Source organism: Saccopteryx bilineata, chromosome 3 (assembly GCF_036850765.1).
Source record: "Saccopteryx bilineata isolate mSacBil1 chromosome 3, mSacBil1_pri_phased_curated, whole genome shotgun sequence".
In the NCBI taxonomy this organism is placed as follows: Eukaryota; Metazoa; Chordata; class Mammalia; order Chiroptera; family Emballonuridae; genus Saccopteryx; species Saccopteryx bilineata.
In genome coordinates this window covers 6042852-6069099 of record NC_089492.1, presented here as the reverse complement: position 1 = coordinate 6069099, position 26248 = coordinate 6042852, and the positions used below count along the sequence as shown (strand labels likewise).

At 46.1% G+C, this 26248-nt stretch overlaps 1 long non-coding RNA gene across 1 annotated transcript; it reads right to left on the bottom strand.

Moving 5' to 3' along the window:
• Positions 1-1210: 1210 nt before the first annotated feature.
• LOC136329450 (uncharacterized) lies at positions 1211-23296 on the bottom strand. Its single transcript, XR_010730199.1, has 3 exons — positions 23122-23296; positions 5649-5766; positions 1211-5573 (listed from the first exon to the last, which is right to left on the bottom strand). It is a non-coding gene; the product is annotated as an uncharacterized lncRNA (long non-coding RNA).
• Positions 23297-26248: the final 2952 nt, after the last annotated feature.

Here is a 26248-nt window from a genome sequence, read left to right as displayed (position 1 = left end):
GACCCCTGCTGCCAGCCTCGTCCTCCCGCCACACTGCAGTCGGAACTCACTCTACCATGTTGACCTGACCACGTGACATCCCCGCTGAAACCATCCAACGCCGGCCTCTGCTGGCCAAGTGCCAGACTCCTGACCCTGGCAGGCAAGCTTCTTCAGGCTCTGGCCCCTCCCATCCCCAGAGTCCTGTCATTGGGTTACTCCCCTAACATACCTCCCCATACCTCTAAGCCATCTTGAACCACTTACCGTTCCCCAAATGTCCCTGTTGACCTTTATTTTCTATAAAAATAGGCATATTCACAGGGTTGCCATGAAAAGTCAATAAAACAAGACGTGAAAATCAATCAGTTCTAAACGATCAGTTTAGATACCTATTTATCTATTAACACGATGCATGTTAAGGCTGATGGAACCTGCTTGGGCTGCTATGACAAAAATGCCATAAACTGGGGGCTTAAACGACAGACACATATTCCTCAGTTTTGGAGGAAGGGAAGTCCAAGATCAAGAAGGGAGGTCGAAGAGCAAGGCGCTGGCCACGTGGGCCCCTGTGAGGGCTTCTTCCTAGCTTGCAGATGGCCACCCGCTTGCTGCAGCCTCACATGGCAGGGAGAGGCCTGCAGAGCTCTCTGCTCTCTTCTTATAAGGGTACTAATCCCATCACGAGGACTCTACCGTCATGACCTCATCTAAATGGAACCACATCCCCAAACCTCCATCTCCAAAGACCATCATCACGTTGGGGGGGTAGGGTTTCAATATATGAATATTGGAGGACACAGTTCAATCCATAGCAATGAGCAAAGAGCAGAATGGTTTATAATGGCTGTTTGGCCATTTGTCCAGCATTCTGCTCCAGGACAGCACCTATGGCAGCAGGAATTTCATGTTCAAAACAAGGTATCTGGCACATCAAAAGCTATCTACATCTTGTTTGTGTGAAAGTGAGGAAAATGGAAGGTTTGGGAGGGTTGAAAAATGAGCGGAGAGATAAAATTCATTTCATGGAGGGGTCCTATATTTACAAAGAAGTACAGCTTTTATCTTCTGAGTGACTAGGTTCATGAGCGAACAGATTCAATGAGACATTCTTACGTGGTTGGCAGGCTGTTCGCTTTAAGAGCTATAACATTGCTCATCCTAATGATCCCGCTTCGGGGAATTTACCCTAAGAAAATAATCCAAGAGATCAGGAGAGGTATTATGCACAGAGATATTTATTACACTATTTACAATAATGAAAACCGGGAGAGACCCACAGAGGAATACTTAAGTAGTTATCAAATAAATGTCTGTGGAATGAACCAACAAATGCTTACAGAATATCAAATGGCAATGAAAACAGTCCGGTCCAGGTTAACGGCATGAAAAACCATGTGAAGGGAAGTAAAATATAAACAAAATATAAAATTATAGCTAGACAATACCACAGCCGTATAGACACAGTGACAGAAGATGGACACGACGGGAGGTAAATACAGACACAAATGACCACAGACCATTTGTTAGGTTGCTGCAATTACTGCCACCGACAGACGTTTACAAAAGACACTGCCGTTTTACAGCTGAAGCACAACCAGTGCGGGAGAAGATAAGCCGGCCAGCCCGCCTGCAGTCAGCCGCACAGCCGGCCTTGTTTGTGGTCAGCCCGAAGGAACACTGGCTTTCGGTCCACAGGCCAACTCGTGAAATATTTGAGGTCAATACAGCGGAAAGACGTCTGTGTTTTATAATGAAGCACAGGACAATGGTCGCTGAGGGGAGCAGGGGGCAGAGGACTTGAGCTGTTAAATGAACTGCACGCTCAGGCCTACGCACCCATTATCTCCCGTGTGCAGGACGAGAACAGGGCCCTCGTGTGTAAACAAGCCCCAGGGAACCTACATAGTCTGATGGCAGCTGAGCAGAAGGGCACTTACTCTCGCCGGACACAAACACTGGAGAGAGAGAGACTTGGCAATATGTGTGACATTTCTGGCTTTTGCCATATGGATGGGTCATCTAGTGATGTCCACTTGAGCTGCAGACGGTCGGAGCGAGATGAGGGACAACGGCTCGAAGGGATTAGGTGATCGGCCAAGTTCACAGTTGGCATGACAGTATTAGAATAGGAACACGAGCTCAGTCACACAGTCCAGGTTTCAGTCTCCAGAATTACTATGTTCTAGCTTGGTCTCAACCATGCATTCCCTCAAACAACTACTAAGTGTGGCGTCCCTGGGCAGGTCCGTGTCGCCCAGTACCAGTTTTCTCACCTCTACGGTGGAGTGAAGGACAGGCCGCCTCTGCGGTGTCCCCTGTGGCTGCGCTGACTCTCATCCTGCTTCCACGGTTCATCGTGAGGGCTGTGCTTACAAGATCGGCCCGGGTTCCAGGACAGACACCAAGCTGCTGCTGCAAACGCTCCCTGCACCGTAACGCAGTGCCCGCCACATCGACTTCTCCCGGGGCGATGCCCTTTGTGGTGGGGGGACGGACACGCCGACCCTCGGGCGCTGCTGGTGGGAAGGCAAGCTGGAACGGCCGTTCTGGAGAGCGTCCAGTGGGCCAGCAGCCGAGCAGAAAGGCTCGGGCAGCTGCCATGTTGGTCAACACAAAGGGACCCGGAGCAAGGCCAGCGCAGCGTGGGCAGGGCGGGAGGTGGGGACAGAAAGCAGACCCGCGGACCCCACCAAGTCCCAGAACCCGGCTGTCCCCGGAGCCAGCCCGTCCTTCAGCTTGCTGAGCCCACACACGCCCCTCGGTTGATGCCTGGGCTCGTTTGCTTAATCAGGCTGGTCTGAGGTTCTGTGTTACTTGGGATAATTTGGCTTGGACTTACTTTCACTTGCAACCCAAAGTCTCCAAACAGAACACCTGTCTTACAGAGAAAGAACAGAGACGGAAGGCCAGGCACAGTCCCCGCCCCAGGCCCTTGTTGGACCAATGCTCCCTCTCTCTCTCCTCTTTCCCTCACTGGCACTCTGTCTCTGCTGTCTCCTCTCCCCTCTTCACCAGTGTCCTCCTCCTCCCTCTGGGCCCTGTCCCTACCTCCGTGTCTGCTAGAGGCACAGAGATATGCGCTCTTTCCCCTCCGGTAAAACTCAGCCACCTGGATATGGGACTTCTACCCTAGTGCCCTGTGCCTGTGGTGCACATCTCTGGGGTCAGACCGTGCGCACAAGAACCCTCCCACTCGGGCCGCGTTTCCAGGGGGCTCTCACAGCAAGGTTCCCGTCCGCATTAGCTGAGGGCAGCGGCTGGGCGCACAGCCACGCCTCATACAAGGAGTCACAAGTTCAGACAGGGAAGACCTTGCACACAGCTGCACGGCCAGAGCAGGGACCAGGCCCGCACGCAGATCCCGGGAGCACACGCGCAGCCCTTCCCACTCCCCAGCACCGTGCGGTGCCAGCCCCTTCCTTCAGGGTAAACCGTTCACGTGTGTGGGTCCTGTGACGCCCCGCCCGGAGCCCCTCGGGGCCTACCGCCCTGTCCCTCCAGATGCGGGCTCACCGGCTGGGGATTTGCACAGCCGTGTCCCTCGCTGGGAACCGCTATCAGCAGTGGGGGCTGCCACTCAGGGTCACAGTCGTTCCCAGGGGGACAGCCCATGGCCTACTGGCCTCCTTGCTTCCACGTGGAACAAGACAAAGGCCACCAGCTCCCGCGCCCCCTGTGGGGTCCTGAGGAGCTGCCAGGCTTGAGAGGGCCAGGGTGAAACCTCTGCTCCAACCTTACTGGACCTCCCTAAAGAAAATGCACCCTTCTCCTTCACGCTCAATATCTTTACTCCGCTCACTGATGGGCTTATTGACATATTTACAGGGGCAGGCAAAAGTAGGCTAATAGTTGTGAGCATGCAAAACACAGCTTATTCTTGTATTATTATTATTATTGTGTCATTTATTTGTATTACAACTGTAAACCTACCTTTGCCAAACCCTGTATTTAGCTACTCGAATATGTCTACTAGAAGGTGGGTTCCCCAAGTGTAGGGATTATTAAATACTCATTGGTATATATCCCTGTGCCTACAACAGTACCTGGCATATAGAAGTTGCCAACACCTATTGATATTGGTTGAATAAATGAATGTGTGAATTAATGATCTTTGCAACAGCCATATGAGTGGCCTGAGTCACCTGAGGCATTCTCCCAGTTTATTTTATTTTTTTTTAAGATTTTATTTATTCATTATAGAGAGGGGAGAGAGAGAGAGAGAGAGAGAGAGAGAGAGAAGGGGGGAGGAGCAGAAAGCATCAACTCCCACATGTGCCTTGACCAGGCAAGCCCAGGGTTTTGAAACAGCAACCTCAGCGTTTCCAGGTTGACACTTTCTCCACTGCACCACCACAGGTCAGGCCATTCTCCCAGTTTATGACGGAGGAAACAGTAGCCTGAGAAAGCCCAGAAGCTTGTCCGAGCTTTACAGCTATTGAAACCAAATGACCCTGGAGATTTCTAGGGTTTCTCATCTCTTGGATTCTATCGAAGCACACCTGGCCTAAGAGTTAGAAAATCGGGCTTCCTGTCCTGGCTGGGTGGGGCATTTTCATGCGACCTTGGGCAAATCAGAAAACTTGAGTTCTCTAAGCCATGTTATTCTATTCATGTAAATAAAGGCAAGAGCTGTTCTAAAATCTGCAAGGGCCCCACCAGCTTTAAATTCACACTTGTAAGTTAATCATTGTTAGAGTATTTGCTTCCTGCCATAGACCAAAAGGTGCAGGGGAGCATAATCAGGGCGCAGGCGCGTAGCTCCGTGGTCTCACGCCCCACAGAGTCCGCGTGGACCTTCCCCTACCCTGGCAGAGTACCAGCAGCTCCTGCATCTGCTGGGCAGCTGCTGCCCTTGCCGTCGCTAATTCTTTCATCTACGGCCAAATATGTGGCTTCTCTGAGCTTCAGATCTCTTTCGTGAAGATTAAGTGGGACAGTATGCTGAAGACAGAGCTCACTGCTGTTGCCCTGCAACTGTTGTAGTGGACACTGCCAACACAGACAAACTGGCCGTGACGGTGTGAGAACGAGGGTTAAGATTGGTACAGGTAGCGCCTATATTGAAAATATTGCTTTAATTATGGCTATAGTAAACGCAGGATCCATGCATTGTTTTCTAGAAAGTAAATATTGAAACAGGCAATCCTGCACAGATCATTAGAGGCAATAAGAATATGACTTTGAATGTGGCTCATAAAATCAGCAAGCTAAGTGCAAGTACCATGTTAGAGACTTACAGATACACCATCCTATTCGATGCTCAGTAAATGCTGCTGACATAGCAAACCCCTGCCCTCCAAGGGCAGCCAAGCAAATAAATCTGATGTGCACTTTCTTATTTTTTGTTCTTGAAAAAGAAAGTCTATTGTTTTATATGCCTTTAAAATGAATGTGCTGTGTTCTCTCACCCTGCTTCTCCTTTCCATCGAAAGGGCGGTGCCCACAAGATCGGTCCTGGTTCCAGGACAGACGCCCAGCGGCTGCGTCCAGCACTCCCTGCGCAGCAATGCAGTGCCTCCCACGTCGGCTTCTTCCGGGGCGATGCCCTTTGTGGTGGTGGTGGTGGGGGGTTTGCAGACCCCCGGGCCCTGCTGGTGAGAAGGCAAGCTGGAACGGCCGTTCTGGAGAACAGTCTGGCCATACACTTGGTCACATTCCAGTCATACCTCTTACGATGGGGTATGTATCATGGAGAAATCTATGACAGTGTTGTTTACAGAATCTGAGAGCTGGGGACGGGCAGCTGTGTGCTGGAAACTGGTCTGTTCAGCTCACGAGGGACAACTGTTAAGAATTTCAGGAATTTGGTGACTCCTTTCTACATTCAGCCCTCACTATAAGTCAAATTCTATATGTTACTATATCATATATATTCCACATAACTCTATACATTAAAGACAAAAGCAACACATACTTCAAACTCACCACTTCCTACTTACTTCTCTACGCTTTACTATTATCTAAACCCTGGAGGTCCCCGCATTCTACTATACGGAGAAATACTATATAACGGCACCCCACCTCTACCCATCTCGTCCCCACTCCATGTTCCGGGACATCATGTTGGCAGCTGAGAATAGGCCAAAGTGGGAATAATTACACCACATGGAAATCAACAAATACTACAAAACCAGGGTTTTTTTGCTTGTCTTTTTATTTATTTTGCCCCAAGAGTTAACTGTGAAACATTCACCAGTTCGCTGGAGAATTATATTAATTCTCCTTTATAAATGAGGAAAATGACGCTTAGACACAATATGAAACTTGCCCTAAGTAATACACCTTCAAGTGGAAACAATTGGACTCAGACAGGCCTGTCTCAGACCTGTGCTTCGATGAAGATTAGAAGTGAGGTATGCCACTTGGATTGTAAAATCCTCCTAAGCATACTGTCACCAGTGCCCTGATGGTTTTTGTTTTTGAAAAAAATTCCATCGGCTCCCAGCACCTGGGTATAGCTGGGTACAGTGTGGAACCAAGAAAAGCACTTTTAGAAATATCCATGAGCCGGTCGAGCTTCACTAAGCCTCCTGTGCGAGCTCTGGTCTGAAATGCAGGTGCTGCTGCTTACAGCCCGTATGAAAAATACATGAGCTCCCCTCTCAGGTGAGTGCCGGGAGGCGACGTTAAGTAATCATTAACACAACGCACAGGTATTTAGCTGCTGCTTAATCTGACGGCATTTGTCAATAAATCATGCAGCCTGGAGGTCTTGATCCTGCCTCCGCCTGCGTCACTGACCTTGGTGTTTGTTACATAGAAGGACTTCCTAAATACTCCTTGGAGAGGGACTGAAAATTTAGCCCCATTTTCTTCTTTTTTAATATCTGTCTTCCCACTCATTCAGTCATTCACTTAGACATCAAAGAACACTTACAAAGCCCCTGTGATGTACAAGACACAGAGGACACGAGAATGAATACAATACGTCCCTGACCTTCAGAAGCTAACAGTCCGGCGTGAGAAACATACATTTTAAACGTGTAACTTTGAACGAGGCCCACAATAAAGGCATGTGCACAGGCGGGGGAATGTCTTCATCCATCCCGGCTGCTCTAACAGAACCTCGCAGGACCGCTCAACAACTGAAACACAATCCTCAGAGTTCTGGAGGCGGAAGTCCAAGATCAAGGTGCCGGTATGGTTGGTTGGGTTCTGGTGGAGGTTCTCCTCAGGGTTGCCGACTGGACTTCTCGTTGTGCCCTCTCATAGTAAAAGGGGCAAGCGAGCTCTCTGGGCCCCTTGTATTCGGACATTAATCCCATTCATGAGGGCCCCTGCCCACATGACCTCATCATCTCACAAAGGCCCTACCACCACTGGGGGTGGAGAGGAGTTGGATTTCAACATATCAATTTCAGGGGGAAGGACACCAACATTAAGACCAAAGAAGGAGATACGTTAAGTTTCATAGTTTAAACTAAACTTCAGGATAGTGCTGAGTCTCTTTGGCCAAAGAAATGGTAACTTGGGCCCTCTAACAAACAAGTGTAGAAAGACCTAGCTTGAATGAGATTACTGTGGCAGAGGCTTACACTACTTATCCATCAGGCAAGGGAAGAGATACAACGTACTAGATATCAGAAGATACGGGCTCATAACCGTCTGCGTTGTTTCCTTTAGCGAGAATTCTCCTCCCTGGGACTCAAACACTTCATCCTGTGTACTGGTTAGAGTAAGGGCTAGGCCCGTGGTCAGCAAACTCATTAGTCAACAGAGCCAAATATCAACAGTACGACTGAAATTTCTTTTGAGAGCCAATTTTTTAAAACTTAAACTATATAGGTAGGTACACTCCTTATCGAGGTAGCGCCCACACATGGTATTTTGTGGAAGAGCCACACTCAAGGGGCCAAAGAGCCGCATGTGGCTCGCAAGCTGCAGTTTACCAACCAGGGTGCTAGGCTGCTGTGACCAAGAACATGAAAAGGTTTTCTACCAAAAAGTAGGTTCATGAAAATGGACATTTCTTTCTTTCTCATAATAGTCTAACTAACCTAGTTGGTAGAGTAATTCTGCTCCATGAGGTCATTCAGGAACACAGTCCCTTCCGGCTTGCTGCTCTGACATCCCCTCAGGGTGTTGCCTTATTTGCATGTTGGCCAGCAGAACACCCAGGATCAGACCACAGGAACATGGCACACGTCCTTTCTGCTTACATTTGTTTATCTGACCACACCTGGCTGCAAGGGAGACTGGGAAATACAGTCTTTGAAGCCCAAGAAAAAAGGAAGGACTTTGAGAAGAGAACCGACAGGCAGCCATAGCTTGAGACCCAAGAGTTGGGCAAAATTACTTCTACTATGACTTGGTTCAAATATTTAATGAATCAAATGCTCAAAACGTGAATAGGAGGTGAATACTACTTCATATCACTCCATCAGTCCTCGGCCTCCCAGACCATAACTGTGAACTGAAGTGAGGGCGTAGAGATATGGAACTAATGGTTTTCCCTCGGCCAACATTTTTTTTTTTTTAAAGCTTTTTCATTAGAAAAATTTCAAATGTACACAGAAGTAGGGGAAAGAGTATAACAAATCTCCATGTACCTACAAAGCTTCACTGTACCTACGGCTAAGCTTCACCACGTCCGACTCACGGCCGGTCGTGTTTCCTGCTCCCCCCAGATAGCAGGGCCCTTCATGTACGCAGCTTACACCTAGACACTAGTCCTCACACGGTGCCACAGAGCAAGCGGGCATTCCAGTGCTGGGTAAACACTTTGTACTACAGTGGGACCTTGAGATACGAACAGACCAACATACAATTTTTTTTTTAAGATATGAGCTGTGACTTGGTCCGTATTTTTTGTTCGAGATCCGAGAGAAATTCCGAGATAAGAGTCGTGATTCGGGAAGCTGCCGCTAGTTGGCGCACGGGTCCAGTATCGGCAGTTTGATATACGTAGGAGTTGACTGACTTATGAGCTCGGTGACAGAACGAGTTAAATTCGTATCTCAAGGTACCGCTGTACTTGCCACCACACATCCTGCCTTGTACGTTAAACCAATTAACCTCCCAACAGTCCTGTGAGGTAGATTCTCCCATATTTTGCAGAGGAAGGAACCTGAAGCACAGAGATTAAGTAACTTGTCTAACATCACCCAGAAAACTAAACACCAGAACTGGGATTTGAACCCAGGCACTCCGGGTGCAGAGGCTGTGCCTTGAACCAACACACCACAGTGCATTTATCTGGGAAGCCACATTGCTCTAGAGCAGCGGTAGTCAACCTGGTCCCTATTGCCCACTAGTGGGCATTCCAGCTTTCATGGTGTGCAATAGCGGAGCAACCAAAGTATAAATAAAAAGATAGATTTAACTAGAGTAAGTTGTTTTATAAAGATTTATTCTGCCAAACTTAGCGAAAATCTGACATAAAATACTTGGTAATTATTATTATATGGTTTAACTTGCTGTAACTCTGCTTTATAAATTTTATAAAGTTAAGTTACTTCCCTACTTTATAAATCACCATTACTGTGGAACCGGTGGGCGGTTAGGAAATTTTACTACTAACAGAAGTACAAAAGTGGGTGGTAGGTATAAAAAGGTTGACTACTCCTGCTCTAGAGGACCCTGAACTGCTTAGCCAGAGCCTCCACACAGTAATCGTTGATGTTCTTCCCAAAATCAGTGTACAGATATGTTCCTTAAAAGATGACTCAGGCCCTGGCCGGTTGGCTCAGCGGTAGAGCGTCGGCCTAGCGTGCGGAGGACCCGGGTTCGATTCCCGGCCAGGGCACACAGGAGAAGCACCCATTTGCTTCTCCACCCCTCTGCCACGCCTTCCTCTCTGTCTCTCTCTTCCCCTCCCGCAGCCAAGGCTCCATTGGAGCAAAGATGGCCCGGGCGCTGGGGATGGCTCTGTGGCCTCTGCCCCAGGCGCTAGAGTGGCTCTGGTTGCAACATGGCGACGCCCAGGATGGGCAGAGCATCGCCCCCTGGTGGGCAGAGCATCGCCCCATGGTGGGCATGCCGGGTGGATCCTGGTCAGGTGCATGCGGGAGTCTGTCCGACTGTCTCTCCCTGTTTCCAGCTTCAGAAAAATGCAAAAAAAAAAGAAAAAAGAAAAAGAAAAAAAAAAAAAGATGGCTCAGGTGGTCCGCCCTCCCCCCCACAAAAATAATAAGGTACTTAAAGCCTATTCTAACATGTTTGTAGTTTTCTGAAATGTCAGGTCCCTTTCCTTCTTCTTCCCTTTTAACTACAGTGTGTTCGTAAAGTCATGGTGCACTTTTGACTGGTCACAGGAAAGCAACAAAAGACGATAGAAATGTGAAATTTGCACCAAACAAAAGGAAAACTCTCCCAGTTTCATACCTATTCAGTGCAGTTCAATATGGGCTCACACAGATTTTTTAGGGCTCCTTAGGTAGCTATCCCGTATAGCCTCTACAGACTCCTCACTGACTGATGGCCTACCAGAACGGGGTTTCTCCACCAAACTGCCGGTTTCCTTCAATGGCTTATCCTGCTGAGTCATGTTATTCCTATGTGGTGGTGCTTCGTTATAAACGCGCCGATATTCACGTTGCACTTTGGTCGTGGATTCGAATTTAGCGAGTCACAGCACACCCTGTACTGTCCACACCTTGACTGGCATGGCCGTGGGCTGCTCTGCTGTATACACGGTGTTACGTCATCATCTGTGCATGCGCACATGCTGCCATATCATCCTACAGAAACTGGGAGGGTTTTCCTTTTATTTGGTGCAGGTTTCACATTTCTATCGTCTTTTGTTGCTTTCCTGTGACTGGTCAAAAGTGCATCATGACTTTACGGACACACTGTATTACTCGTCATTTTTTCACCAATCTTAGAACCGTGTTTTCCTAGGGCACACTACTGAAATGACATAGAAGTGTTCTATACAAAACTGTAATTTTTAAAACACTATTTCCACTTATCCAATTTTATCCTAATTAACTCATGTAGCGTCTAATACAGTGCCTTGCAGTGAGTTCGCTATAAATATTAATTTCATTTACTCTAATAACCACATCAAGTCGGTTGGACAGGCACTATTAACCAGATTGACAGATGAACAAACAAGCTGAAACACAGAACTATTTCCTCAGCTGTTTCTGAAGACCCACTCCAACAAGAGTCCCTTGGCTCATGTTAGTGCATATTGGCCAAATCTTGCAATTCTTTGGATGTTCACAGTATTTCTTCCTGAAGGAGGACTTCGACTGGCCAGCCTGGGCTGTGCTTGACCTGTTGGTCCAGAGGACATAAGGGAGGTAGAGGCAGTTGTCAGGACAACCATCACCTGGTAGGCCTTCTGCCACGGGTGGCGTCTCTGCAGTCCCTCTGGGGAGGGGGAAGGGCACTGCTTCTCCTGGTGTTCCAGGTTGTTTGTCCACTCGTCTATCCCCATGCCATGTCTCAAGGATGTTTCTTTACCTGAGCCCTGACACCAGTCTCACAGGCTGTTAAGACTGCATTTGCTCTCCATGGTGACTGTGCCACACTCAACCCCGGGACTGAATTTTCAGTCTTCTATGACGGTGGCAGCATTCTGACTCTCCCAGCATCCCTGAGGTTACCTCGACAGCTGGCTAATTGAGCCTATTATCTTCTTTTCCTTTTACAAGACTTCTAAAGACTGGTCAGCTAGTCCTACATTCCTTATAATTAACACTGACCTCATGCTTTTTGTTACCACTAGCACGCAGGCCAATGTGTCCCCTGCCACCTTCATTACTTCTATTCACCACTGGTGGAAATCTCAGCAATTGTGATGATGCTGCATGCAGGGGTTCACATCGCCCCTTACCAACATTAACGGGAGCCCCATCACTCTCTGGTCCAATACCAGAACCCCTTTGGAAAGTCTGTCTGTAGGGCTAGTTGAGATGTGTCTCAGCCTAGGTTTTCAAGGTAGCAGGGTTGATATTTGCTTACAAGTATATTTTGGGACCCCATCTAAAGGAAAAGGAATGGGGACTAGAAAGAAAACAGGGAAGGGGCATGGCTGATTCAAGGGTGCTTTACTGGGGATTTATTTGCTGGAGACTCTGAGGACTCATGTAGAATCGGCCACTTGAGGGTGAATAAATACTTCCTTCCCAACTGGCCTTCATCCCCCAGTGGGTGAGGGTTGTCCATGGGATGTTATTAAATCCTGTCGTTATGATTGTGGATGTATATAGTTCTCCTTGCAGATACAGTATATTGATTTTTGTTCCATGTGTTTTGAAGTCATATTGTGAACAAAAATTTAAAATTGGTATATTCTGCTGGTTGTTTGGACTTTTTATTATAAAGTGATCTTTATTTTTAGTAATACTTTGCGCCTTAAATTCTATTTTGTCATAATACTATGGTATAACTTAGTTCCATTATTTTACTCAAATTATTGGTATTCATATGCTTGATGACTTGTAAATAGCAAAGTTGAACTAAAAAAAATTAGTCTCACAATCCTTGTCTTTTAACTGGAGTATTTATTCTATTTACATTTAATATTAATGATGTATTTAGGTCTAAATCTAATTTTATTAAATGTTTCTTACTTGTCTTGCCTATGTTCTTTTTAACTACTTCATTCTGATTCACTATTAATTGGAAGTAACACATTTTTATCCTTTTAGTGGTCAAATAAATTAAAACATGCACTGTTGGCTTACCAGAGTCTAATGGGAACTGGTGCCTTTATTTTCTTCTCAATGTAAGGACCTTAGAATTTTTTTTTTTTAAGGACCTTAGAATTTTAACTTCATTTACCTGCTTCCTGGTTTATATCCTAGTGTTGTGCATTTTGATTCTAAATATTTTTAACTCCACAAGATATTGCTTTCTTTGTAACTCATTTATTCTGTCATCACTCACTTTCTGCTTGAAGATTATAATTTCCCTTGTGCAGGGTTATTGGTGATAAACTCTGATTTGATCATCTGAAAATGTTGTTCTCCTTCATTCTTTATATATAAATTTGGGAAAAGGAAGAGAGACAGGAACATCCATGCATTCTTGTATGAGCCCTGATCAAGGATTGAACCAGCAACCTCTGTGTTTCCAGACAATGCTCTAACCGAGTCATCTAGCCAGGGCTCTTTAAGGAATAAGTTAAATAAGTTTGACTATTAATTTGTTAGCTCATTTAATCACTGTCTTTTGATGTCTCTTAATGATATTGAGAAATCTATTTCCTACTTTTCTTTAAAAAGGTAAATAAGCTTTTCCTTTTTTGTATGGCTTTAAGATTTTCTAATTATTTTTATTTTTCTACAATTTCATTATGCTGTGGATTCCTTTTTATCCTCTTTGACAATTGTCCAGTCCCCTGAATCTGTGGACTAATGGCTGCCATTTTTGGAAAAGTCTCAGGTCTTACCCTACAAAACAGACTCCAATTCTCTCTCCTGGCACTCAAACATACAGACCTTCACATTTAAATCTTTAACACTCTACTCTTCTGTTTATTCCTCTCCCATATTCTTTTTTCTGGTCTGCTTTATATAATTTCTTCTAGGCTTCTTGTTCACTCACTCTAACGGTGTCTAATCTGCTGCTAAACACTTCCAGTGGATTCTAGAAATCTATTTAGATCATAACTCACGTGTCTTTTAGTGTTTGATAATACTAATATATGAAGTCCCTGCAGGTCTGTTTTGTTTTTTCTTACTTATGATGTCATCTTAAGGCTTGATTATCTCTAATTGCGTGCAGTACAGTGTGAGACTAATATAGGTTTACAGTGTTCATATAGAAAATAACATTACTACTAATAATACAAGAATAAACTTTCATGTACTATGAAACATCAGAGGGTTTTTGTTTTCTTCTGGTGGACACCTGGGGGTACTTACAAATCACAAGATTCTGTTCTCAACCACTCATCTGACATGAATCCTGGTTAAGTAGATTGATGACTGGTTTATTTCTAGTTCCTTATTGTTCCTAAAATATTAATCTTTTGGGTCTCAGACCAAAGTAAGGTATTTACCAGAAGGTACCCACCGTGGTAAGTCCTGAGCATTGACTCAGTCCATGAGTGGGCAGCTGATTTTAGCTTCCTCTTTGGTTTGGCAAATACTCCCGAGACAGACGTGGTTGTGAATGCTGGCCTTGCCGTTCTGGGTTTGCACCTTTACCAAGATCTCAGCTGGCAATTCCTACTTACTAGTTACTTTTTGATTAAAAAAATTATTTTGGTCAAGATTTTCTGGTTGTCCTCTGTGGGAAGACTGGTCCAATTATTGATTCCTCCATTACCAGAAGGAGAAGATACTTGCATTATTTCCTTTCTGAGCACATAATGGTTAAAAATTTTATTATTAATAATTTTAATGGGGTGACATTGATAAATCAGGGTACATATGTTCAGAGAAAACATCTCCAGGTTATTTTTTTTTCTGGTTTGTTTTTTTTTTCATTTTTCTGAAGCTGGAAACAGGGAGAGACAGTCAGACAGACTCCCGCATGCGCCCGACTGGGATCCACCCGGCACGCCCACCATGGGGTGATGCTCTGCCCATCCTGGGCATTGCCATGTTGCGACCAGAGCCACTCTAGTGCCTGAGGCAGAGGCCACAGAGCCATCCTCAGCGCCCGGGCCATCTTTGCTCCAATGGAGCCTTGGCTGCGGGAGGGGAAGAGAGAGACAGAGAGGAAAGCGCGGCGGAGGGGTGGAGAAGCAAATGGGCGCTTCTCCTGTGTGCCCTAGCCGGGAATCGAACCTGGGTCCTCCACATGCTAGGCTGACGCTCTACCGCTGAGCCAACCGGCCAGGGCCTCTCCAGGTTATTTTGACATTTATGTTGCATACCCATCACCCAAAGTCAAATAGTCTTCCATCACCTTCTATCTGGTTTTCTTTGTGCCCCTCCCCACCCCCGCCCCCGGTATAAAATTTTTTGATAAAGTACTATTCTCTATACTAATAAAGGTATAATAATTACACATCAAGTATGCACATTCAATATGGAGGGCAACAAAGGGAAGTGAAAGAATCAATGGCCTGGAAGAAAGCAAGTGGTGGATTTTTAGGTTCACCTTGTTTTGCCATCTTTATTATCACAATAAAATAGCAAAAGCTGTAACTTGAATAAAGCATTATGGTTAAAAATATTTTCCAATCAAAATGGCATGTTGAGAATTTTTTTTGTGTGTAAGAGAGAGAGAGAGAGAGAGAGAGAGAGAGACAGACAGACAGATAGGGGCAAACAGACAGGAAGGGAGAGAGATGAGAAGCGTCAATTCTTTACTGTGGCTCCTTAGTTGTTCACTGATTGCTTTCTCATATGTGCCTTGACCGGGGGCTACAGTAGACCGAGTGACCCCTTGCTCAAGCCAGCGACCTTGGGTCCAAGCTGGTGAGCTGTGCTCAAACCAGATGTGCCCGTGCTCAAGCTGGCGACCTCACGATTTTTAACCTGGGTTCTCTGCATCTCAGTCTGACACTATCCACTGTGCCACCGCCTGGTCAGGCAGTGTTGAGGATCTTTAAACCAGTTCCTTACAGTTTTCACTAACAGCCCTCTCCTTGCTATGAATAGATCATACTTCTTGACCTTATATAACGTAAATGTAGTTTCCAAATCATTTTCAAATTGCTACCTGTCTTCTTACATACACATACAAGTTCCTCTGTCTATTGTACATACTATCTGTCGTGTGCTCAACAGCGTTGTATTATCATACTCACTTTATAGACATGGTAAGTGGGGCTTAAAGGAACCTGCTCTAGTACCAACTTGCAATTCAATGCAATTCCTATTCTGCCATTTGACTTGTTCGCTTGGGCAAACCACTTCAAAGCCACCTCTCCTCTCCCAGCTCAACTCTCTTAAAGCAAAATGAGATGAGAAAATACAGCTCTCCCTCCTAGTCTGACATCTCTGGAAGAATTGGCTCTTTCTAGCTGATGGACTTCTGTAGCAGTTACATAAGAAGCCACAGGAAGAGAAGTGGGCTCGAAGCTCTCCTGTAGTGGGTGAATTTTTCTTTTTAATTTTTCCAAAGTTAGAAGCGGGGAAGCAGTCAGACTCTTCCAAGTGCCCCACTGGGATCCACCCAGTAGGCCCATCAGGGGGCAATGCTCTGCCCATGTGGGGTGTTGCTCTGTTGCAACCGGAGCCATTCTAGTGCCTGAAGCCAAGGCCATGGAGCCATCTTCAGCGCCCGGGCCAACTTTGCTCCAATAGAACCTTGGCTGTGGGAGGGGAAGAGAGAGATAGAAAGGAGAGGGGGAAGGGTGGAGAAGCAGATGGGCACTGCTCCTGTGTGCCCTTGGCTGGGAATCGAACCTAGGATTTCCACACGCCGGGCTGATGCTTTACTGCTGAGCCAACTGGTCAGGGCCAGTGGGTGGAATTCTAACCCGCCTCTCTCCAGTATGCTGAGGACCACCCTCCTATCACCTATAATAAATAACGGTTTAACTATGGGCATGAATTCCCCTACACCCGTCTGTGGAATGTTGTTTTTCATTGAAGAGCGGCATCTGCCCACCAGACAATTAGCACAGGATATGGAGGCTTGTGAGTGCTGCATAACTCTCATCTCTGGAAAGGACAGGTGTTTTTAAGGTAACACATTAAGTAAGCCCTGAAGAGTAAAATCCTCTTCATCCTGTTTTCACTTGGGGATATAGCAGGGTGTCTGGATGCAGGAATTCTGGACCTTACTTAAGATTCGTTATTAATTAGCTATGTGACTTTGGGAAGTCACAGATTTGGTTTAATTTTTCTCCTTTGTAAATGAGAATGAAATGCGACGTTGGATACTCTTTGTAAATTCTTTAATTCCTATTCAAATGTAAATGATCATCTTTTTTATGAGACCAACCTGGGCAATGAGCAGAACAGTGAAAGGGGAGCCAGGACCCAGTTTGCTCCTCTTCTCCAGAGGAAGAAGGAAGGAGCTGGGGGATAGGAAACCAGCACGTGAGGGTTGTCTGTTTGCCTCTTATATGCACTCCTGGCTACCAGGTTCCTTACTGCACAGTCACTGAACAGTCAACGTGCAAAATACAGACTGAAGTCAGATGGCGTTGGTCCAACCTCTGCCCGAGACAGAGGCTGTGGGGGTGGGAAAACTACCTAGCCTCTCCAAGCCCATGTCTTATCTATAAAACAGGAATAGCCTTTCAGGGTAACTGTAAAGAGTCCTGAGATACCCTATGAAAAAAACACCTAATAGTGCTCCGAGCACGGCAGCTGCTCAACAAGCCCAAGTCCCAGTCCCTCTGTATACCGAGGAGGTGCCGTTTGTGAATTTCACTTCGTTAACTAAGAGCTCATTGACACCATTAATGAAATTACACATGGAAGAGAAAATTTCAGGTAAAAGGCTCCATAGAACTTCTGGCTCTATGATAATTATCTGGGAGAAGCAATACGCCAATTAGGGTATACGAAACAGAAGGTAAAATACCACTTAAGATCGATTTTGAAAACTGTTACACAATAAAATATGGATTAAGTCACACAACTTCCAATTTATCCCACTCCATGTTTTATTCTTCTCACCATCTTATAGCTCTAAAATGCAAAAACAAACAAACAAACAAAACCCCCCAAACCCCCCCAAGAAACAAAAAAAATCCTTTCAAGGATATGGTTTACCATTTAAAGGGGAAAAAATGCACACAAAGAGTAGTATCATTGGCCTTCTTCCTTTCAGTTTTTAAATTATCCCCATTTAACTCAAGAACAATCTGAAGAGCTTCCTTTAGCTGAAATTTCAGCTTGTTTCTGTAGTTTCTCAGCCGAACTGTCATTTGTAAGCCTTTTAAAAATTAATTATTGAAACCATTTCCATTAGTCTTTTGTTTGGCCTTCACGTAACCATTTTTCTCTTGCTGTTTAACAAGTGAAAACTCGTCAGCATTAGCTATAAATACCCGGCACCAGATCTGGGGAGAAGGCACGGGACTCACGCTGGCCTGTTCCCAGGGCTGACGGGGCGACGCTGCCTGCGGGGACCGGTCAGGCCCACTCCTCACCTGCAGGCACAGCCGCCCCCCACCCCAGCCGGCAACACGAGGAGCTCCTCTTCTTAGTTCAAAGTATCAGGACACGGCATCCACCCGGGCCACTGGTAAGCTCCTTCTTTCTGTCTGCCATTCCGCTGTCCGTTCATCTAGCCCTCAAACCTTTGTATTACCAGCTATGTGCCTCAAACTGGAGCAAGAAGATGAAGGAGGAATGTGTTCCCGCCCTCGAAAAGAACACAGTGTAGTGTGGGAGTGCTGGACAAACAGGGGGCTACGGCAATGTAGTGACTTCTGTAACAGGAACACAGCGATCTGGGAGCCCACACAGGTGTTCGGGAAGATCTCCAGGAGCCCATACCGAGGACAACTCAATGCCATTGGAATCAGGGTCCGGAGGATGAGGGAGCAGTCCCAACAGGAGGACAGCGCAGGTCTAGGCTTGCAAACCAGAGCTTGCGGAGAACGGAGCCTCGTCAGGGATGGCTCGAGTGGAGAGTCCTCTAGGCTGCTGGCCAGAGAGGGGAGAGAGAAGGCAGGCTCACAGCAGGGGCCTTCAAACTGTGCCCCTCACACGCCACCTGAGGAAACTGGGAGGTGGCTTAGCTGGTGGGTTCCCGTGTGCCTTACATACTGGGCTATAGTAAAAGGTTTCTTTCTAAAGGATCCGTTCCACTGTAAATAATATTTAAAAAGCACTGGCCTAGGTGAGTGTCTGTGCTGAGTGGCGGAGTTTGAGCCTTCTCCCTAGAGGGACACAGACTGCCTGGTTTCTGCCTCACTCCCCACAGGACAGTCTCAGCAGGAGGTCAGATCACAAAAACCTGCGCACTGTTGTCACAACACCAACTCTAAGAAACGAAACCTGACAGAACTGGCTGGTGAGCTGTGGTGAAAACGTTGCACAACACTGCTGGGCAGGTCAGTGCCCGCAGCAGGGGACACGCGGAAGGCGCAGGGACACGCACTGGCCACTCACGTGCCCTCCTGACTATGGTAAGCAGCAGAGAATGCGCAGGTAGGGAAGCTGACCATCTAGACTTTTACCCTGCTATTAAAAACACGAGAACTCAACAGTTACGAGACCGGCTGTGCCTTATGTCCAACACAAGGCTTCCCTTGGCCCCAGTTACCACTTTTATTAAGAAAGTCTGGATACAAGGACATGACTTAGTTCTCTTTAAAAATCACTGCCAATAGAAATAAAAACATAAATACTGATTTTATAGGCCTTTTAAAGCTGGGGAAAAGCCTTTGAAACCATATTAGAGCATGTTGTGATAAACTCCACTGCAGTCTCTGCTGCGCCTTTAAAATGACCCGTCATGGACACCAATTTTTATTTTTTCCAGAGTATTTTCATATCGATTACTTTACACCCACAACCCGAAAGGCAGCACAAATGTGGTGACTGAGGCTCAATGTAGTCACATAGATGCACAGAATCTGTGGATTGTGCAAAGGGGCCAGGAAAGAATCCAGGCCTACTGCACCCAACCCCAGGGTTCCCAAATACCCCGTCCCTCCACCTTAGTAACGACTTTAAAAAGGGTTTTAAGAAATCAGCTGCCATCCACAAAACACTTACATAGGTCTCTGATACAGTGTTACAAAATTAGGATTTTCTATCATAGGCGTTACCCCGACCCTGGGGTTGGCGCTGTTTGGGTTCTGAGCTGAGAAGACTCCCACCCCTGCCGGGCTTCTCCCTCCAGCCTCCATGCTGTCCTGGGAGTACCCCCACCCCGACCTGGGCGACTCCCACCCCTGCCAGGCTTCCCCCTCCAGCTGTCTTGGAGCACCCCCACCCCTGACCTGGGGGACTCCCACCCCTGCCAGGCTTCCCCCTCCAGCTGTCCTGGGAGCACCCCCAGCCCCTGACCTGGGCGACTCCCTAGAGCCTCCATGCTGTCCTGGGAGCACCCCCACCCCTGCCAGGCTTCTCCCTCCAGCCTCCATGCTGTCCTGGGAGTACCCCCACCCCGACCTGGGCGACTCCCACCCCTGCCAGGCTTCCCCCTCCAGCTGTCTTGGAGCACCCCCACCCCTGACCTGGGGGACTCCCACCCCTGCCAGGCTTCCCCCTCCAGCTGTCCTGGGAGCACCCCCAGCCCCTGACCTGGGCGACTCCCTAGAGCCTCCATGCTGTCCTGGGAGCACCCCCACCCCTGCCAGGCTTCTCCCTCCAGCCTCCATGCTGTCCTGGGAGCACCCCCAGCCCCTGGCCTGGGCGACTCCCACCCCTGCCAGGCTTCCCCCTCCAGCCTCCATGCTGTCCTGGGAGCACCCCCAGCCCCTGACCTGGGCAACTCCCACCCCTGCCAGGCTTCCCCCTCCAGCCTCCATGCTGTCCTGGGAGCACCCCCAGCCCCTGACCTGGGCGACTCCCACCCCTGCCAGGCTTCCCCCTCCAGCCTCCATGCTGTCCTGGGAGCGCCCCCACCCCGACCTGGGCCCAGTGACTGCCAGAGGCCGCACAGCTAGTGTGCTCTCTCTGAGACACTCAGTGTTCAGCTCAGCGAGGCAGGGAGCCCGTGCAGGGCAGTCAGTCCTCACTTCTCTTGCTAACCCATCCATTCATCTTCACTTGCCGAATTCTAGCTCTCCTTCAGGTACCCCTTCAAGTCCTGTCTCAAGAAGCCTCTCTTAACTGGTCCAGCTCATAATAGTGTGTTCTTTCACTCATCTCTTGTATTATTTCTCTTTTTAACACTCAGATTCTGGCTTTCTTGTAGTCAACTGCTTTGTGAGGCATATGGTTTGAAGCCAGAAATAAAAGCTTAAAATGTTAGCTCTAGAGCTATGAAATTTTAAGTTATTTAGTTGATCTGAGTCTCAGTTTCCACAGAGAAACAAGAACACCTTGTCAGGCAGATGTGTGAGCACAATTAACATAGTAAGACTTAGCTTCCTTCCACCTAACACACAGTCGGTACTCAATAAATATTGAATTGGAAAAAGGGGACAGGAACTATGTCTTATTTTTCCCTCATATAACCTGATATGAACTACAAAGAAAAAACTAGGTAAGTGATAGTTCCTTTTCTTTATTTACAGTTGACACAACTCACCTTTGGTCTCAGGGAACCAGAGCATGTGATTTTATTCCCCTTCACAATTATAGTTAGCCTACGTAAGCATCATCACAGGCAGGGTGATGGTAATACTTTTAATAAAATGCAATTACAGAGCATTGTAACTTTTATAAAGAGCTGCTTCTCCTTCCTCTTTTATTGTTTTTAGCATCTCACTTGACCATCCCAGTGACCCCAGCATGCAGGCAGGAACAGTGTCATCGAGTCTATGAACTAGAAATCTAAATTCAGTGTGCTCAGAAGCAGTAGTGCCACTTTTACCCTAACCAACAGTTTACAAATCATTTTAGAAACCGCTTTCTTATTTGATTACTTAAGATGCTAATAGTACTAAAGTTTTAATACCTTTAAAGTCTCCTAGATATCAATGGACACTAAACTTGGTATGATCTCTATGACTGCTACAAAGCGCGAACAATTTGTTTCAAGAAAATAGAAATTAGGTACATTGCTTCAACTGCAAACCAACTGTGAAGATAGTGGCCTACAGCATTTAGGAAATTAACCTAGGAGAAGGCGATGCTTCAATTCACTATGTGAAAGAGATAGTCATTTGAATACTCGGAAAGTTTCTCTTTTTTCCTAACTTATTCTCTCAATGGCCTTCAATTTATAGTCACAGAATTGAAAGATGACTTGGTATGTCACAAGCATAGCAATCATGTCTTTAGAGAATCAGCTTTCAAGTTTCCACAGGTTGAAAAAACTAAACCTGCCAGCACTAATATATTTCCTATAAAATGACCTCTTTAAATAAACAAGAATTCAGCATGACCTTGGGCAATTCACCTACCAAGGCCAGTCTCTTAGAATATGAGAAGTTTGAAGCAGCTGAGGTATTTCACACACTCATTTTACAATTCTGACAGAAGATGACTTAAGGAAATAAGTGAAAAACATTAGTAAAATAAAACCACATTTTCTTTTATTTTACAAGGTCTGATAGTTTCTCCCAAATCTCTTTTCAAGAATGACAATGTGCCCTAGCTGGATAGCTCGGCTGGTTAAGAAGCATCATCTGGATAGGCAAAGGTTGTGGGTTCGATCCCTGGTCAGGGCATATACGGGAACAGATCAATGCCGCCCCCTATTCCCTTTTCTCTAAAATCAATCAATAACTTTGTTTAATAATAATAATAATAAAGGAGCCTGACCAGGCAGTGGCGCAGTGGATAGAGTGTCGGGCTGGGATGCAGAGGACCCAGGTTTGAAATCCCGAGGTCGCCAGATTGAGCACAGGCTCATCTAGTTTGAGCAGGGCTCACTAGCTTGAGCCCAAGGTTGCTGGCTCGAGCAAGCGGTCACTTGGCCTGCTGTAGCCCCCTGGTCAAGGCACATATAAGAAAGCAATCAATGAACAACTAAGGTGCTGCAATGAATTGATGTTTCTCATCTCTCTCTTTCTGTCTGTCCCGTCCCTCTCTCTGTCTCTGTCACTAAATAAATAAATAAATAAAGAAAGAAAGGTAATGTGACAAGTAAGTCTTACCTTCCGCCCCATTTCTCTCCAGAGCTCAGCACTGTTTTGGTCTATGGACACCCTCCTGATGGGATTACTTCTACGTATGTATCACATATGCATTTACACACAATACCTTACGGTACATAAATAGTATAAGGTATTACCCTTCTATTACTCTTTCCACTTAAAACAGTTTGAGATTTATTTATACTGATACTCATCCATTTTAACTTCTGATTTCAACCTATGAAATTATATATGTGATTTATTCGCTACAGTTCTGCATTCGTTGTCACATGTGTTCTGTAAAGAGCCAGAGAACAAATAATTCAGGCTTCGCAAGACACATATGGGTCTTTATTGCACATTAAAAAAGAATACTTCAAACAAGTTATGTTAGGGTCCCCAAGACCAGCCTCTATCTCAGTGAGTCACAGAACTCAGAAAAGTGGTTATGATGACAGTTACAATTTATCCAGTTTAAAATCTGCAAACATGAAAGGCAGATAGGGAAGAGTCCAGGAGACCAAACACAAGCTCCCAGGGTCCTCCCTCTGAGAAGCTGCACGGAAAGCATGAATTCTTCCAGACACGATGTGGGCAACACATACGGAATGCTGTCAGCTGGGGAAACTCACCCGAGACTTCCTGTCCAGGGTGTTTGCTGCCGGACAGTCTCCTAGGCATGGATCACCTACACGGCTAACCTTACTCAGTTAGTAGCCACTCCAGAGGTCAGCTGACACTGAGAGATGCACAGGCACCGCATAAACTGCCAGCATAAACCATCTGCTGTTGCTCAAGGCCCCTTCACAAGTCAACAGAGGCACTCATATGAGTTCAGAGGTTATCAGGCACTGGCCACGGGCCAGGCTTATCTCTGGAATGTGCAGGGTTTGAATAAGCCAGATATGCTAAGTCAACCCTTCATGCACACATATCAAAACTATTCCTAGTTCAAGGGCCGTGGATGAATTTTGCGGTAGACCCTAGTGCTAGGGTCATGTAAGTTACTTTTCCCCTATTATTTAAAACATTGCTAAAGGAAGCATCCCTGTACATGGCCTCCTGTACGCATACACACTATAGTGTGGGAGCAATGACATCGGTACTGTCCTTCAGAAATAAAACTGTGAAATCTGAAATATGTAATATATATCTCTTTTAAAAAGAGAGTCAATCTATTCTATAATGCCAGTCACTAGGACATAAACATTATTTAGATGCAAGAGTACAAAATGTCAGCCTTAAAACAAAATGTCAGCTTTTCTTAATAAGGAAACTGAATTTACAATCTAATGAATTAAATACAAAAATCTGTGTTAGATACTAACTGATTAAAGCAAAAGTCTCAGGAAATATTAAATTTAAGCATTATATATACAAGGTGGGGCAAAAGTGAGTTTACAGTTGTTTGGATGGAAAATAATAAAATTATCAACTCTGTGTTTCATGTTCCCACAACTATGAACCTACTTTTACCACACCCTGTATTTTATCATAAACAACACACCGCTCTACTGTTTTCCTGCTATTACATATAAAGAGAAGGGAACATTTTGTCAGATTGTTTTATTACACATATTTTCTCCTACTCTGAACTGTAACCTTTGTGTGAACAAATGTCAAGGTTATGAAATAAGCCTTAGATAACTGTGCAAAGTCAAAACACGACCAACGTAGGAGACGGAGTGGTTCACAAATGGTACTCACTGTTAGTATCTTCAGATATAGCTGAATTTAAAACAAAATATTAAAATCTTTTCTATGTAGAGCTAAGACTTTGTTTCTAGCTTATTCCTAATGACATTTCACACATTCTCTTCAAGTGTGTCTGATACACAGTAGTCAACCTTTCCTCCAGCGAGGCCCTGGAGGGCAGACTCCTGACCTCAGCTCACTGCCACAGCGCCAGCACCTTCCTGTGCCCGGCAGTCAGGTGCTCCCAGGAACAAAGGAAGCGCTACCGCCAGAGAGACTGGCGTGGACCCTCAGTTTTTCTCAGGGACGCTCCGCTCTTGCCGGGCAGCTCCTGTACCAGCTCCGTCCCCCGCCCCAAGCTCCGCTCCTGTCTGAGGCTGCACCACCTCTAGGGTCTGGGCTTCACACAGAGCCCCAGCCTGGCTACCCTGCACTGTCAGGCCCTGGCTCCTGCTCTGAGAGTCAAGGGTCCACTGCCGAGGCTGAGCTTGAGCTCAGAGCCATCCACACACCACTAAGACCTGACATCAGAACTGAACCTTGATGAATGGGATATTTCCAAAGTGCTTAGTACGTGCCAGGTAGTGTGCTAAGTGCTATCTGAACACCTAATTGAGTCCTCATTACAACTGAGGAGCTAGGGAGCCCATTTCACATGAGTCCAGGTGGTTTAACGGGTACTCACTGCTCAACAGTGTGCTCTACTGCCACACACAAATACAAGCGCACAATAAGCAAGAGCACAGAAGTAGGGGCTTTTAAGACTACACTGTCCTCCTTTACCTACATGGAGTACGAGGTTGGCATGCTTCACATAAAAACAGCAATCCTTTCTTCTCTCAAGGCCTGTCATACGATCCCCTCTTCCTGAAAATGTTCTCTTCCTGCTCCTCCCTGCAACTCCTCCCCACACTCCACCGGCTCTGAGTGCTATTTCAAATCCTGCGTCAGCCTAGCAGGTGCCGCCGTGAACTGCTGGCAGCATGAGGACACATGATTTCATGGGGTCGGCCTCTATTTCAAACATGATGTTTACTGTAAATACCAGCAATGGTCTGTGAGCTTGAGAAACAAGTACAATAGGGTCACCGATTTTTATAAACACTGCTGTTCACACACTCAGCCCATTACATATAGAAGAGAATCCAAGGCACGCATCCCAATCCCGGGTATCGGACAACGTTGGGGAAGACCTGGGCTCCGGCCTGCCCTGAGCAGTATCGCTAACGCTCAGTTACACCACTGTACTGCATGGCCAGACTGTGGGGACTAAGCACTCTGATTAGTTTTTTCTGATGTCAGTCCTTGGTGGTCTGCCGTCTGCTTTGAGCTGCCTGAGATATGGCCATTTTTTATACATCAGCAAACGGTGCAAACTGTTTATCTTGTTTGTTCAGTTTGAAACTAAAAGTGTGAAAATAAGTTTGAATGACTTCCTTAAAGTCATAAAAAACACATTCATTCTTACTGTACAAGCCATTTTAAAAACATACTTTAAAGTTTCAAGGTGGATAGCTGTTACTACTGACTAGGATTCTAATGTAGGTCACTTTGCTCAAGGCTAGTGTGCAACTATATAACCCCTTGTTCTAGTTCAGGCTTAACATAAAAATGGAGAATAGGCGCACTTTTCTTGGTATCACTATTTATTTCCCACCTTAATGTGTAGACCCAATAACACATTCTATTGATTCTAAAACTCAACAATATGAAAATTGACAGAAGCCAAAAAATATCAGCAAACTCATCAATAAGACAAGGAAAATATTAAACACTTACTTGGAAGCAAAGCATATACTGGTCATGAAAAGGTATAAAAATCAGAATCACGCATTTAATCGTCTACTTTTAAAAAGTTATAGACATTTCATTCCAGGTTGACTGTAATACGGGTAGATGTCATCCATGTGTTATTAACCTGCACAAATGACTCTGACCCACATCCTGGCATGACCGACTGGAGGTGCCTCGGGCACCCCTTCTGAAGTCAGGATCTCCATCCTTTTAACTGCTCTGTGGTTACAAACAACCTACCTCCTCCGAGCCCAGATTCCCCAACTGTCA